We start from the raw sequence: 15862 nt of genomic DNA, 5'->3' as shown, positions 1-15862 counted from the left end.
ACCTCATGGCGCTGAAGCAGGTTAAATACCACAGTGAGAAATCCTTCGGCACCTGGATCCAGAAACAGCAGAGGAATAGAGCAAAGAGATGGAGTGATGATGAAGGCATTAAGTATGAAGGTTGAGGGCAGCAGGGGAACCTTGTTGGGCGTGGGGCTGCCCCCCACTAAATCAGTTTCTCAATCCCCATTTTTCATAAACAATTGAGAGTGCTTCAAGAAAATGTAAAATGCTCATCAACCAGATTCTGCTCCTAAATGCCCTCCAGATAGAAATCAGGAATTCTGGACCTGATCATTCCTCTGGAAAGAATGCATCTAAAAACCTCCTAGAAATGATATCAGAGAATTGACAAGTGCTGGGACTATGCAAACAAACAAACAAACTCATTTGCATAAATAAATGATCCATTGGGTCCATTCAAAACATATGCACCTGTAGGCTGGTGGCATGTCAAGAAAGAAGCCCTTGGAGTTATTTCAGAATAATTCCATATTTGGGGGAAGTCCAGATGAATCTCCCCACGTGTATCATGGTATGTATATGATTGTTTCCCCTTTGTCTCCCCCACCCCCATTCTTGGTGACCTCATGTGAGTTCAGGGTTTGGAATTAGTCATCCTGTTTTCCTGAACAAGGACTGCATACAGAACAGTCCCATTTTGAGACCTAGTTTCTTTTATGACAGGGCCCCAGGAAAGTTTTATGAGAATCCTGATTTAAGGTTGGAGGTTAACAGCTCTGAAATTCTGGGAACCAAAAAATATTGTGTAGGTGGGTGTACAGTAAAAGTGAAATAAGGAACTCCTCTGCAAACCCAGCCCCAAATCTACAGTCGGTTAATCTGAAAACTTCTGGGAGGACAGCCCAGCTGTGAAAGGGACCAGCCACAGTCTACCCCTTCCTTACAGTGGAACACAAGGAGGCCCTTGAACTCTGTTATGCTGGAAAGAACGGGATACAGAGGGCAAGGGTCAGGAGCCACCCCTGACAAGGTGAGTGTGCATGAAGGGCATGGTCAGCTTGCTGTGGACACTCTCCACCAACACCAAAGTCCGGCTCTGATGGACTTTTCCCATCAACACTTGAAGACTTCAAAGTCTACCCAGGGTTTACTGTTCTCAGATTCACCAGTTTGTGGTTCTCCAAGAGTTGCCAGACCACTAGAGCAGAAAACTTCAGGGAGTCCCACCTTAGATCTCACAATTGTGTGTGGTTGTGGTGGAGGAGGCTACTCTTGGCAAATGTCTGAGATTTGCTAATCCCTTTTCTTTCTAGCTTGGCAGGTCACCTTAACTTGGAAACTGAATGGGCAGCTGGGAAAATGGGTTTATTAGGGGTTGGGTCAATGCTCTGAGAACTTGAGCCTTGGCTGGGGGTAACATTTGTGGAAAGGTAAGATGCCTAGGAAGCCACAGTACTGTGCCAAAATAAACACGATTACCGGGTATCCAGATCCACCATAGGTCACTGCGTGGCCCACAGCTTCACTTGGAGTGGACTGTTCATTCCTCTATCTGCAGATCCTCTCCATCCCGCAGAGCAGCTGGCATCAAGCACCAGCAGTAGAGAAAGTTGCTGGGAAAGAGGGTAAAGTGAGACCAAGAAGGAAACAGACAGAAGAAGGGGGTGGGGTGGGGAGTTTCTGTATGTTTTATCCCAGTGCCCCCAAAACTCACCTTGGTAATATTTCTTATCATTGTAGTCGCAACTGTACCAGAATTTTATACACACACGCCCATTCCTTGGCTGCCTTCTCAAAAAGCAACTTGATCATTCCCTTGTTCACAAATCTTTGCCAACTCTCCTTTCCTTAGGGCTGTACTCCTCAGAGGGAAGTACACCTACCAAGGCTGTGGCGCAAGATGATTTTAAATGCAATTAATTATTTTTATTTTAACAGTTATATCATTCTGATATGAAAACAAACTTAGTAAAGTAAAAGAGAGAATCAATGTGAAAATCATTAAGTAAATAATAGAGGTGGGTACACAGAGATTGCAAAAGTAGTGGCAATGAAATGTGAAGTTTTAGAAACAGTGGCTCAAAGACAGACAGGGCAGACTCCCTGAGGGTGTGCCATGTACCCATCCTCCACCAACTGCTCTTCACCACGTCCTAAGTTCCCTGGTCTCCAACGGACCCATAAGCTACATCCCAGACATAGTGGACCAGGTCGTTTCTGCACAGGTATCACCTGCTTCCCGGCTTCCTGCTCCTCCCACCATGTGGACTGTCCTTTCCTATCTTTGCTCAGTGGAACCCAACCCATTTCCTCATCAGTCAATCCCAATCGCTTCATCAGAATTTAAATCTCCCAGAACGGTGTGTTGGGACTTGGAGCCATTCAATTGTCAACATTCTACAAATATTCATTGAGCTTCTACCGTGCCAGGCGACGAGAATTCAGCCTTAGGAGGAAAGAAAGGATGAAAATTCTGTTGTCATGAAACAAAGACTCTAATGAAGTGAGACATCAGCACGTGTCCTATTCTGCTGTGTGGGGCCACTTTGGGGTGTGGCTTTGCCCAGTGAACCTGGGTGCCCGGGCAGACAGGGTCTTCATTGTCCTATCCCCAGAAAAGCCTGGCATGACTCCTGAGAATTGACATTGCTCAGAGGTTGAAAGCCCAGAGTCGGGGCTCTGGTGTCTGGTCTCATAACCCACATATCCTGTGTGTCTATGACACTTGAGAAATTGTTTCCTCTGTGCATCTCCTGAGATCCTCCCCACGTCCCTGCAACGTGTGATGCACACGAAATGGTTTCAAGGATGCCCCCACTGGGCTTCCTGTCTTTCCAGAGGCCACGCATCAGTGGTCAAGTCCATGGTTCCCAGTGGCTCCTCTGCCTCCGTGGTGAGCCGCAGGGAGACACCTTCAGCACAGACAACTCTGATTCCCCACAGGAATCAGACCCACAGAATATATTGAGCACCTACAGGTGCAAGGCTCTGTAGCTACTGCTGAAGAGAGGAGGACCCCCAAAAACTCTGGCAGGGATGGGAAAAGCCTGGACCTCTTTTCAGAAAGAAACAGCGCAGAGTTCTCCTGCTGTCCTCTCCTTGCAGCTCCCCCTCTCTTCCAGAAGCACAGCCGAAACTGGCTGCAATGAGTAACCAACTCACCTAAACGTTCCCAGCTTTAGTACTGAACGTCCCATCTCCCGGGGAACTCCGTGATCCCAAGCAAACCAGAAAGGGCTGTCGATCCGGCTGTAGGTCACGTAGGCTGTGCTCCCATCTGATCTTTTCTAACCGCTGTGTGTCCTTGGGCAGTTACCTACCATCTCCAAGATCCTATTTTCTCCTCTGCAATTGGAGATAACACCACCCCCCAGGGCTGCGGTGGGGAAAACAGAGGGAATGTATGTTTAGGGAGTTGGCCAGAACATCCTAAGTAGTTCTGTTCGTAATACCTTTGGAGGCTAGACTGAGAGCAGTGTAGAAAGACATTGCCACAGTGGCAAAGGACCTATGAGCTGGTGAATGCCTGCTGAATATCTCTCTTTGGAGCCAACATGCCAAGGGTCATGTAGCCAAAACAGAGGTGGTCTCCACCAGGGTCTCTGAATGGCAGCAAACAAGAGACTTGCCAGCAAAGCCAAAGAAACCCACCATCCGCCCAGCTCTGTGTTACTGCTTTTATCAAGCACTTACTATGTGCCAGATACTAAGTACTGTGTGTGCAGTTAGTCCTCACAACAGCCCCTCCACGTAGCAATCTAATCCCCAATTTTAAGGACGAGGAAACTGAAGCCGAGAGAGATTTAATAACTTGCCCAAGGTCGCACTGCTGGGAAGGACAGACCTCAGGGCCTCTAGCCCCAACCACCACCTAACCATATGCAGAAGCCACTCTCTCCCCGTGCCTCGGTAGAAGCCGACCACTTTCTCCCCCCCCTTCGAATAGAAGGAAACTGGCATTTGATGGGGCACAGGGCAATCTGATCAGCCTTGGAGAGAAGAGGAATTAGCAGGCGAGCCCTTGCTTGCTGGGAGATGGCTTACCCTGAAACCCTGCTGGGTTTCCCAGAACCCTGCATAAGTATTTACATAATTACATTACACTGCTCCTCAGCTGCAGACTGAGGAGAAAGCATAGAACCAACCCAGGCCTGTGAACCACTGAAGTTTGAACATATATTTTTTCAACAGTCTATTATGCAGACCCCTTCCCGCAAACTGTCCAGCACAGAGGAAAGGGCTCCTCACTTGGAAACGGACAGGCTTTTATCCCAGCTCTACCGCTGACAAGCAACGCCACTTCGGACAACTCGGGGCTCAGTTCTCCCATCTGCAAAATGGGCAGAATATCCATCCAGTATCATCATCATCATCATCATTGTCACCCCTTGTGAAGTACAGTGTGCTCAGCACTCCCATCTTCGCATCAAATCCTCTCAAAAACCCATCGATGCAGTTATGGTTTTTATCTGTATTTTACAATTGAGAAAATTGGGGCTCAGAGGAGGTCGAAAATTTGGCCAAAGTCCTACATCTAAAGTGGCGGAGCTGGGTCTGAAACCCAGGCGGTCCAACAGAAGAACCTTGCTCTCTACCCTCTCTCCTTCGTTACCCTGTGTACTATCTCTTGTAACATGTTCTGTAAAGCTTTTAATGAGATCACACATGTGAACGCGCCCAACTCACAGGAACGTACCCGTCCACAGTTCTCAGAGTCCTGCTTCTTAGTAGTGCCTGGAAAGGACAGTGAGGGACCCTGGGTGGGCACAGTCCCTCCATGGGAGCACCCCCTCCTTCCCTAACAGTATTGCCCTTTGAGGTGATAGCAAATTATTCAGCAGTCCCGATAAGCATCTGTAAACCTAAGAGTGACTCAGCAACCCCCAGGGACCAAGGCAAGAGCATCTCACCGCAGAACAAAGCCAGGCAGTAACCTGTGGCAAAGGTAATTACAGGCAGAGAGGCAGCAGGAGGCAAAGGGCTGGCTGGTTTATAGAACTTTGAGGATGAGTCACAACCTCAAAGTCTTTGAGGAGGTCTACAGGTTCCACCAAGCCACTGGGGACCCAACTAGAACTTTTTAAACAAAAGTACAAGAAACTCCCCACTCGCCATCCAACTACCACCTCACATGACCTCCTTGCCTTTCCTCTCTCCGTAACTCTATGCCTAAGTCCCCCAAGACTGCCCCCACTAGCCCAATTCTCTCAAAAAGGATGGGAGGAGGGCATGATAGAATTATCAAATATACAGGAAACAGCAAAGTGGTTGAAAAATGGAATTCATGGCTCCTCGTGGTGTCCTACAACCGGTTATAAATAGGTCCTTTTTCATCCAGATAGAAAATAAAAACCTACCACTGTCAAACCCAGCAATTTATGGCAGCGTTTTGGGTTAGGGTCAGATAGACCTAAGTTCGTGTTCCACATCTGGCTGTGTGACTTGGCCAAGTGACTTACCTCTCTGAGTTTCCACTTCCTCGTTTATTAAATGTAGGCTATAACAATACTAACTCTGTAGGGTCATTTAAGGGAACTAAATTAGATAATACATGAAATCTGAATTCTGCCTCCTCCTTCCCTGGTGCTCAGCCTTCTGTCTTTCATGATTTTCATTGATCACCATCTCCTCATTGTTCATTGGGGTTGACTCCCTGCCCCTACTTATGGGAGCTTTAAAATGGGGCCAGTTGAGTTGGCGACCAACTGCAAACTCAGGTTCTTAAGTCTTTGGTTACCCCAGACTTGCCAGCAGTGGGGCCTGTGTTGTCCGTAATCAGGTTCTGGAACTTTCCAATGGCCCCTTGTTTTAGGTTGCAGAGGCTAGAGAGGCTCCTTCCCCTCCCTCTCTACTCTGCTCCCCCCCCCACCCCCCGCCGCCCCGCTTTCTGAGAGTCTCACCTGCACATGGCACCAAAGGTCACAGGCTCTTTCCACGGAAATGCTATTTGATTACCTGGTGTTTTGCATGTTGTAACACCCAAGGCCTGATGTGACCAGGACATGTGACCAGCCACAGCTTGACAATAACAAAGTCACACTTTAAAAAATATATATATATATATATATTATTGATTTCAGAGAGGAAGGGAGAGGGGGAGAAAGATAGAAACATCAATGATGAAAGGGAATCATTGATCAGCTGCCTCCTGCACACCCCACTCTGGGGGTCAAGCCCGCAACCCGAGCATGTGCCCTGATCAGGAATTGAACCATGACCTCCTGCTTCATAGGTTGATGCTCAGCCACTGAGCCACATCAGTCAGGCCAAAGTCATACTTTTTCAAACTAACAACTTCCATCTTGTCCACACCCTTCTCCCATCTCAAACTACCATTCCTCCAAACACAACAAAAATCTGTGCTATGCCGTTTAAACATCAAAGCAATTTTTCCATATAGCCTCAGGCCGGATTCCTACCATCTTGTTGGGTAACCATTTCTCAGATGGCTCCTGCCTCCTGTGTCACAGAGCACTCTGCCTGTTGGGCACAGGAGCAGTGAGACAAAGTTGCTCAGTGGCCGCATGGCCAGTGGAGGGAGGAGGAGGATGTCATCATTAAAGCCCCACCAGAACTGATGACACCAAGGTTGGTTGGGGACTGGGGAGGCAGGCACACAACTTGAGGGAGGGTATGTGTGCATAATCTTACGGAGAGTAATTTGGTGGTATCTTATCAAAATGTGAATGTTCATATCCTTGAAAACCCCACTTCTCAGAATTTCCCCCTAGATATATGTACACAAGACCACAGAAATATTTGCTGAAAATAACACTAGAATCCCTCAATAGGAGAACACTTACATAAAACTGTGGACTACATACCATCTATATATATAAAAGCTTAAGTGGCCAAACGACCAGAACAACCGGTTGCTATGATGCGCACTGACCACCAGGGGGCAGATGCTCAATGCAGAAGCTGCCCCCTGGTGGTCAGTGTGCTCACACAGCAGGAGCACTGCTCAGCTGAGACCGGTCCCAGGTGGCCCACCAGCCCACCTGCAGCTACCCCTCCCTCAGTAGTCCTGCAGGTCCAATCTCCAGAGAACCAACCAGGCACCGATGGACCAGCGCCACCAGCACAATCCCAACAGCGCCATCTGCCTCCTGGAAGTCCGCCGCCTTCCCTCCCTAGAAGCTCCGCAAGGACGAAACACTATAAAAGCAGTCATCAGGTGGCTCCCGACAACCAGCGCGAATGTCAGCAGGATGGATCCAGAACCTTGGCCGGCAAGGGCGTCCCACAGCCGGCCAATCACTTCCCCGCCTCTCTCCAGGCCCCTCAGGAGCCCACCCATGCACGAATTTGTGCACCAGACCTCTAGTGAAGTAATATTAGGAAGATAGAGTTACATCTATGTGTTATGATATTAAAAAATGTCCATATTCAGTAAAAAAAAAAGTTAAAAACAAGGCTTATCATGTGATAGTATTTTTGTTTAAACATATATATTTTGTGTGTATCTGAGAGAATATACAGCAAAAAAAATGAATATTGTTGCTGGGAACTGGGTTGGGAGGAAAGTTCACATTCTAACACAATATAATATATCCTAACACAACAGATCTCTCCATTTCTGTCCCTGCCATCCCTCCAGTAGAATCCTCTAATAAAGTGTAATAGTCCCAAATAAACATGTATTCAGAGCTTTGCCGTTTATAAAGCATTTTCACAAGTAAAACCTCCTTTAAATCCCACACCATCCCATAAGACTATCCTAGTTTACAGAAGAGAAACTCAGAAAGGAAACATGTTCTCCCCCCACATCAATGGCTGGTGGTTGATAGAGCCAGGACGTGGAGCCCAGGTTGTCGGTCTCCAGCACCACTAGGCACCTTTCTAGCCCTCCCAGCGGATACCTGCAATATTTCTTCCATGGGCCAAATCACATGACGCCTGCCTCACAAGTCCTCTGGCACAGGTGAAACACAGAATACCTGGGCATGGCTAAGAACGTTGAGAGTGGAGGAGAGAAAGGGGAAGGTGAAAGGCATGGTGAAGCACAAGGCCCCATGGGATCTGGCACCTATTTTTCAGCCTCATCTTCAGTTATTTCTCACCTGTCATTCTACATATTGACTCCATTCAGGACCCCAAACAGGCCAGCCAATCTCCCCCCTCTTTCTCTTTCTGCTTATGCCAGGGGTGGGGAACCTTTTTTCTGCCAAGGGTCATTTGGATATTTATAACATCATTCGAGGGCCCTACAAAATTACCAACTTAAAAATTAGCCTGCTATATATGGTCAAACGTTAATTAACTCACCCCTAATGCCTTGGTAGGGCCAGACCAAATGATTTCATGGGTCTTATAAGGCCCACAGGCTGGATGTTCCCCACCCCTGTGCTAATCCATTACCTATGCTAAACCATTCATCCAGAGCACACTTATTCCACTTGCTCTTCCTTTCTTCCCTGGCTAACTGCTACACATCCTTCAGATCTCAGCCAAAACATGGCTTGGCTCTTGGGGGCGAGGGCAGGGGGAGAGGGAGGTGGGAGGGGGCTTTCCTGATCGATTAGCTCACCCTGCCACCATTTCCCCCACTCCTGAGTTGTTGCCTCCCCTCTCCCTTGGTCTTCCTCTCTCTGGCACCTACTGCACTGCATTGTAATGGCTTCGTTGCTTCTCTCTCTCTGGCTGGACCAGCACAGTGGACCCCCTAAGTGTGTAATCAATGAAAGGAGAATGATGCAGTATGTCTGTCACCCCACAGTAGATGACAGGTACCAGACTTCAGCAATAGAACATAGCCTCACAGCCCTGGCAGGTGTCACATAAAGGCTGCTGCCTTCATCTACGGGGCCAGTTCCTCTCTGCCCCTGGCTGGGAACGCTTAAGCCTTAAATGACAAGACATGTGACAGAAGGCAGTGACTCTTGGGAGAAACGTTGTGAGAAATTTCTGGCAGGTTCTAACCACAATGTCTTAGTGAAAAAGCAGAACATCCTCAGGTTTACAAGGTGGTAATAGAACCGGAGGGCTGTGACCAGGCTCAGGAGGCCAGGAGGCCATTCCCTGCCTTCAGGCAAGGTTGGCTCAATCACAGACAAGTGGGTGTCTCCTTGCATGATTAGTAGGATTATATTGTTATTAATATTATTAGCAGTATAATCATGGTTCCACTAAAAATAAGCACTCAACATCCTTCCTGGGTCACCCTTCCCAGGAGTCAGCAGAACACAGAAACCGGTCTCGATCTCAGCAGTGTAAGGTCTGACTGTGACCCCCATGTCAGCATGACTGTCCAATGCTAAGAGAAGGAAAGCAAGTGGGTTCTCCCTAAGACGAGGGCAGAGAAAATGTTCTAGGGGCAGGTTTGGGGTGCAGCGTCATTGGGATCACACTCAGGCATCTCCCCTGCCATTTACTCAACCCTTCCCCTGTGCACAGAGCTTGACAGCACACAAAGTCCTCACCCACCCAGGATCTCATTGGGTCCTCACCACACCACCAGGTGACACGGGCAGCCAGGTTGTGGGAAGCTGAGGCTGGGACAGAAACGGATTCTGGGTCAGTTTCCTTGAGTTCTGAGTCCTACGTGAGTGTCTGGACTAGGATCAAGGAACCAAGATATTTGGTTACCAGTCGGATGCCCTCCACACTTTGACATCCTGCTTCTCAGTCTGGAAAGAAGAGAGGGAGGGAAAGGAACAACCCAGTCCACGTGCCCCACAGTTCATGCTTTCAATAAGCACCTATTGTGTCCCAGGCACTGCTGCAGGCTCTAGGCATAGAGCAGGGACTACAACAGATTTAAACAAACAAAAGCCTGTCCTCATGGATGTTACATTCTGGTGCTGTATTTATTTATTTGTTTTTTGAATATATATTTTACTGATTTCAGAGAGGAAGGGAGAGGGAGAGAGAGAAACATCAATGATGACAGAGAATCATTGATTGGCTGTCTCCTACACGCCCCCCACTAGGGATCGAGCCCGGAACCCAGGCATGTGCCCTTGACAGGAATCGAACTCGGGACCCTTCAGTCTGCAAGCCGACGCTCTATCCACTGAGCCAAACCAGCTAGGGCTGGTGCTATGTTTATAAAGGGGCTGTCAGATGACACATGGGCCTGGATCTCACCATATTGACTCACATAGTGACAAATACGCACCCTTTCCAGTTCTTTCAATCCTTCACAGACTTTACAGAAGACCTCAGTCCACTGCTACCCCGTTTCCCCAGGATGGGCGTAGTTGCAGGATCCAGTGTGACGTTAATCTCATTGTTGGGTTTTCATCCTGTTTATTAACAGTTTACGTCTATGCATACAAGTGATGCTAATATCCCATTAAAGATAGTGATATAATCACTTTTTAACGTCTTTTCATCGGTGAGTCATTTTAAACAATCTAAGAGGCTAACAGGAAAGATAGTGATATAATCACTTTTTAACGTCTTTTCATCAGTGAGTCATTTTAAACAAGGATCTAAGAGGCTAACAGGGCAGGTGGTCAATGGATGTGGCAAAGCACCTGGTGTCTGGGAGACTTCACCTGGGCTGTGCCAAGAGTGTGGCCGAGGGCAGCGTTGCATCTCAACGCCCGCAAAGCTCGGGTCACCTTGTTCCTGGGCTTTTAAGCACCAGAATGGGGATAGCCCCAAGGTTGACTGCTTAATGCTTTCATTCATCCCACACCTGTCACCTTCGTTCCCCCACCCACCCTCCAGCACCCCTGGGCCCGCCCCACACTGTCTCGGGGAGAGAGGCCACAGGAGCTCAGACGGTAAACCTTCTGCCCTTTCACCAGTGGCTATCTCCCTTATCTCAGTCTCCACACTTTCACTGAGGGCAAAGGTCACTGGCGGGAAGCTCCCTCCACGTTAATTACCCTTCACTCTCAGAAGCCAACAAGCTCTCCTGCACTGAGTGAGGAAGGACTGCGTCCAGCCCCCACTGCTCCCGTCTGTCCCCGGCTCCATGGGGCCCCTCACAGGCTCAGCATCGGGAACACCTGAGGGGCAGTGCCAAAGTGCAAGGCACCTGGGCCCCACACAGACGCGGCAGCCAGAGTCACTGAGAGATGGGGCCTGGAACGCTGAACACTGTGCTCCTTCCGGTCCAGCCCCCACTGCTCCCGTCTGTCCCCGGCTCCATTGGGCCCCTCACAGGCTCAGCATCGGGAGCACCTGAGGGGCAGTGCCAAAGTGCAAGGCACCTGGCCGCCAGAGTCACTGAGAGATGGGGCCTGGAACGCTGAATACTGTGCTCCTTCCAAGAGTCTGAGCGTCAGCTGGCTCTGGGAGCCAACCTTCTTGCTTGGAAACGCCTGTTCAGTCCCCTTCCCGCGTGGCTGAGTAACTGCCCACAGTTATCTTATCAGGGCAGTGGGTGCACTGCTCTAGTACTTGGGCTTTGGCATCCCGCAACCCTGGCTTCAAATCTGGGCTGCCCAGGAGGAGGAAGCGGCTGAGGGCCAGGCAAGTGGCTTACCCACTCAGCCCCAGCCCCCTTGGCTCTCAGGTGGGAGTAATGATGATTCTTATGTGTCCTCGGGTCGTTTGAAAGACTCCGTCGCATTATGTATGTCAAGTGCCTTGTGCTGGGACTAGGGGCTAGAGCAGGGGTGGGCAAACTTTTTGACTCGAGGGCCACAATGGGTTCTTAAACTGGACCGGAGGGCTGGAACAAAAGCATGGATGGAGTGTTTGTGTGAACTAATATAAATTCAAAGTAAACATCATTACATAAAAGGGTACGGTCTTTTTTTTTTTTAGTTTTATTCATTTCAAACGGGCCGGATCCGGCCCGCGGGCCGTAGTTTGCCCACGGCTGGGCTAGAGAAATGCTGGCTAGTGTTAACATGGGGCTGGTTTTTATCTTGGTAACTGAAAGGGTCTCAAAGAGTTTTGCAGGAAGACAAGAGGACAGGAGAGAAGAGGGAGCCCCAACACAATCCACACTGTCCAGGTCGTATCTGCCCCTTTCCCTTCGAAACACCAGGTCCCTAACGTCAGAGGCCGGGATCCTCGGCCTCTCCCCACCACTCGCCCTATCCGATTTCTACCCACACTGGATGTGTGGCCGAAGTCACCCACTCACAGCTGTGGGCAGGATTTCACCAAGAGCAGGAGAGAAGAGGGAGCCCCAACACAATCCACACTGTCCAGGTCGTATCTGCCCCTTTCCCTTCGAAACACCAGGTCCCTAACGTCAGAGGCCGGGATCCTCGGCCTCTCCCCACCACTCGCCCTATCCGATTTCTACCCACACTGGATGTGTGGCCGAAGTCACCCACTCACAGCTGTGGGCAGGATTTCACCAAGAGAAAAAAATGAGGATGGGAACCCCCCCCCCCCGAGCTATCTAGGACCCTCGTGTCCTGGATGAGGGGTTTGGGAAAGCCCTGTCTCTTGGCTGCAGAGGGGGCGGTACTCCTGTCTCCCTTACACTGGAGTCCTTTTAACCTGGGACCAAGGAAGGTGAAATGACTCAGCCACGGTCTCACCGCCAGCATCCCGGCTCACACCACCTCACCCCACTCCACATGGAGGGCACGGCCAACAGTTCGGTGACGATGTTTGTCTCAGCCTCCATCACTTGCCTGGGACAGTGTCCAGAGCTGGGGAATCATTCACCACTCAAATAAATGAACCAACTCTCCTACCGGGAGGAGAGCGTAGGGGTTAGCAGGGGCAGCGCCTCTCAGACTGTCATGCCGCAGGACTCACCTGGGGATGGTGTATGCAACGGAGGTGCTGATTCAGGGAGTTTGGGATGAACTGGGATTCTGCTTTCCCGGGAGGCTTCTGGGTGATTCTGACACAGCTGGCCCCAGACTATGGTCCTGGAGCCTGATCTCCTGGATTCGAAGCCCAGCTCTGCTACTCACCAGCAGTGTAGCCTTGAGCCAGTTACGGGTCCCAGGTTTGCTTGCCTATAGAGGGGGGAGGGGATGATAACAGTCAATGTTTGATGGAGTTATTGGGAGGTTTAATTCATTCATAGGTGCTGACACTCTGCCGAGTGCTTGCTACATATGAGGCGCTCCAAAGCTTTGGCTGTTGTCAGCAGGTAGGAGAGCCTACCTTGTAGTAGGGAAGGCAATCTTCCTGCTTTCGGTCCTGAGCCCCCACCCCGGAAGAGTCAACACGTTTTCCTCCTGCATCCGGCTAGCTTGGCCCTGAGACCCAAAGGAAGGAGTTCACCTGGCCAAATGGCGGTGGGAGCAGCCCAGGACACTCCCCCCCACCCCTACCACCGCCCCCGCCCCAGCGGAGGTGCAGCTGGGAGGGCTGGGTGGGCGGAGGTCAGGCTCCAGCTGGCGGTCCTTTGGGTGTTTCTCTACAAGCCTCTCAGAGCTCTCGGGAGGCAGAGCGTTTTATCTCCGAGATCCCGAAGAGCCAGGAGGTAATAAAGATGATGAGGTAACTGTGCGGAACCCTGATACCATCTGGGGAAAGGCAGGCATGCTTCCCAGGGCAGTTCTCAGAAGACAGAAATGAAAAACTATCAGGTCAGCAGGGGTAAGAAAAGTGGGAAAAGGGGAACCAGGTGCCCACAGGTTGGCTCCTTTTCCTCTGGCTGGGAGACCCTTTTTCTCTACTCTCAGCAAGCACCGCCCCCCCCTCCCACCACCACCACCTTCCTGCCCTGAAGCCACATAAGCATCCACATCAGTCATATGAAGGCAGGAATGGCTGCCAGCAGCTTGAGCAGAAGTCTGGAACTTCGCTTTTCCCCAGCATCCAAGTCTTTGGAAGGAAAGTGATGTAGTTTAAGGTCAAGAAGCTCCGAGTTCCAATCCCAGCTCCAGCATTTACCAGCTGTGTGTATCCATGTGTAAAGGAGGGCTAACAGCTCCCATGCAGGGGGGTTGTGGGTGAGAGATACTGTATAGGAAGCCAGGTGCCCACAGGTTGGCTCCTTTTCCTCTGGCTGGGGGACCCTTTTTCTCTACTCTCAGCAAGCACCCCCCACCACCACCACCTTCCTGCCCTAAAGCCACATAAGCATCCACATCAGTCATACCAAGGCAGGAATGGCTGCCAGCAGCTTGAGCGGAAGTCTGGAACTTTGCTTTTCCCCAGCATCCAAGTCGTTGGAAGGAAAGTGATGTAGTTTAAGGTCAAGAAGCCCTGAGTTCCAATCCCAGCTCCGGCATTTACCAGCTGTGTGTATCCATGTGCAACGGAGGGCTAACAGCTCCCATGCAGGGGGGTTGTGGGTAAGAGATACTGTATAGGAAGCACCTAGGACAGTGGTTCTCAACCTTCTGGCCCTTTAAATACAGTTCCTCATGTTGTGACCCGACCATAAAATTATTTTCGTTGCTACTTCATAACTTTAATGTTGCTACTGTTATGAATCGTCATGTAAATATCTGATATGCAGGATGGTCTTAGGCGACCCCTGTGAAAGGGTCGTTCGACCGCCAGAGGGGTCGCGACCCACAGGTTGAGAACCGCTGGCCTAGGACAATGCCTGAGGCTCACATTGGCAATTCCTCGGTGAATGACGGTGAGTGTCCTTCCCGACCTCCCCAGGGAGGGCTGGCCCTTCCCTCCTAGATCCCAGCCTGTCTGTCTTCCCCTCTCCCAGCTTAGCAGGTAGTGGAAACCGTGTCATTCGTGTCTGTCTCTTTCCCCCTCTTCCCACCACGGGCAGGGGAGGGAAGACAGACTGATTTATCTTTGATCTCCATGTCCGGGCACCGGCTGCCATAACAAATGGCCCCGTCCGCACTTCAGAGCCTCACCATAGAGATAAAGGAAGCCTCCCTGGGTACCTGCCCCTTTGTCCCTGGGGCCCAGGCTTAGCTGGAGGAAAGGGCCTGTGGGGAAGGGGCCGTGGCCCCTGTCAGACCCTCAGTCCCGGGTTGGTGCAGCCCTGCCAAGACTGCATGTCACTTCTCCCTCGTGAACAACCTCCATTTGATCCCAGCTCCCCCCGGCGGGTGAGGTCCTGGCATGTGCAGGCAGGGAGGCTCTAAGCTCTGGGTTGGGCATGTTCTCCATTGTTTCCCTCTCCCTCTCTTATCTCCAGCTAGTTAGTGATTAACTGCTCTTTGACGGTTTCCCAGCCTCCGAAGTTCCCCAGAAGCACAGGTGGCCACCGGGTTGGAGCAGAGGGCCTGACTCAGGGCCCATTTCTCTCGGCAAGACCAGGAGCACCCAGAGGCACAGCCCCGGGGTCAGGGGCCCAGCAGGGCGGAGCCAAGACATTTGGCACTGCAGTAACTGGCAGGGGGTGCTAGGGAGGGCTTCTGCGGGTGCTGTTTCCTTGAAAGTGTGTGTGTGTGTGTGTGTGTGTGTGTGTGTTTGGGGTTTGCGGGGCGGGGGTGACAAGCAACCTGGGAGAGAGAGAAGGTTGACTTTCTCTCACCACCTGCCTCCACCCCACTCCCAGGGTTTCTGCACAGACCCTGACCTGTGTCGCTGGCATCAGATAAGAGCTGCAATCTGATGGCAGCGACAGGTCAGGGTTAGTACATGAGCTGGAGCAGCCCCCTGCCCCCCCCCCTCTACTGCAGGCCCCAAGTCAGGTGGGCCAGCAGGGACACCAGGTAGGAGAAGGGCCTTCCCAGGGGCATGAAGATCATTTCCTTCCAGAGTGTGGGCTCCGCCTTTTCCTTTCTTTAATGCCAGGATTTTTTAGTTGAGGTTTGGACTCCCTTAGATGGACTTTCAGGAAGACCTTTGAAGCCCTAAAAATACACACAATTAGCAAAACGATTGGGTGTGCGCTCCTAAGTACTTGCTTCTAGAAATGGGCTTCCACGCTCAGCCAAAATGATCTAAATCGGACCTTGTCACCTCTCAGCCCAAATCCCTTTTACCACTTCCTGTTTATTCCATTGCTTGGGGCGGGGGAGGTGGTGGAGGAAGACCTTTATCATGACATAGAGGCCCCTGCCTGTCCTTGTCCCCCTCTCCTTCGGCCCCAGCCTGG

Source organism: Myotis brandtii, unplaced genomic scaffold, assembly GCF_000412655.1.
Source record: "Myotis brandtii unplaced genomic scaffold, ASM41265v1 scaffold187, whole genome shotgun sequence".
Classification (NCBI taxonomy): domain Eukaryota; kingdom Metazoa; phylum Chordata; class Mammalia; order Chiroptera; family Vespertilionidae; genus Myotis; species Myotis brandtii.
This window is presented reverse-complemented; position numbering follows the sequence as displayed.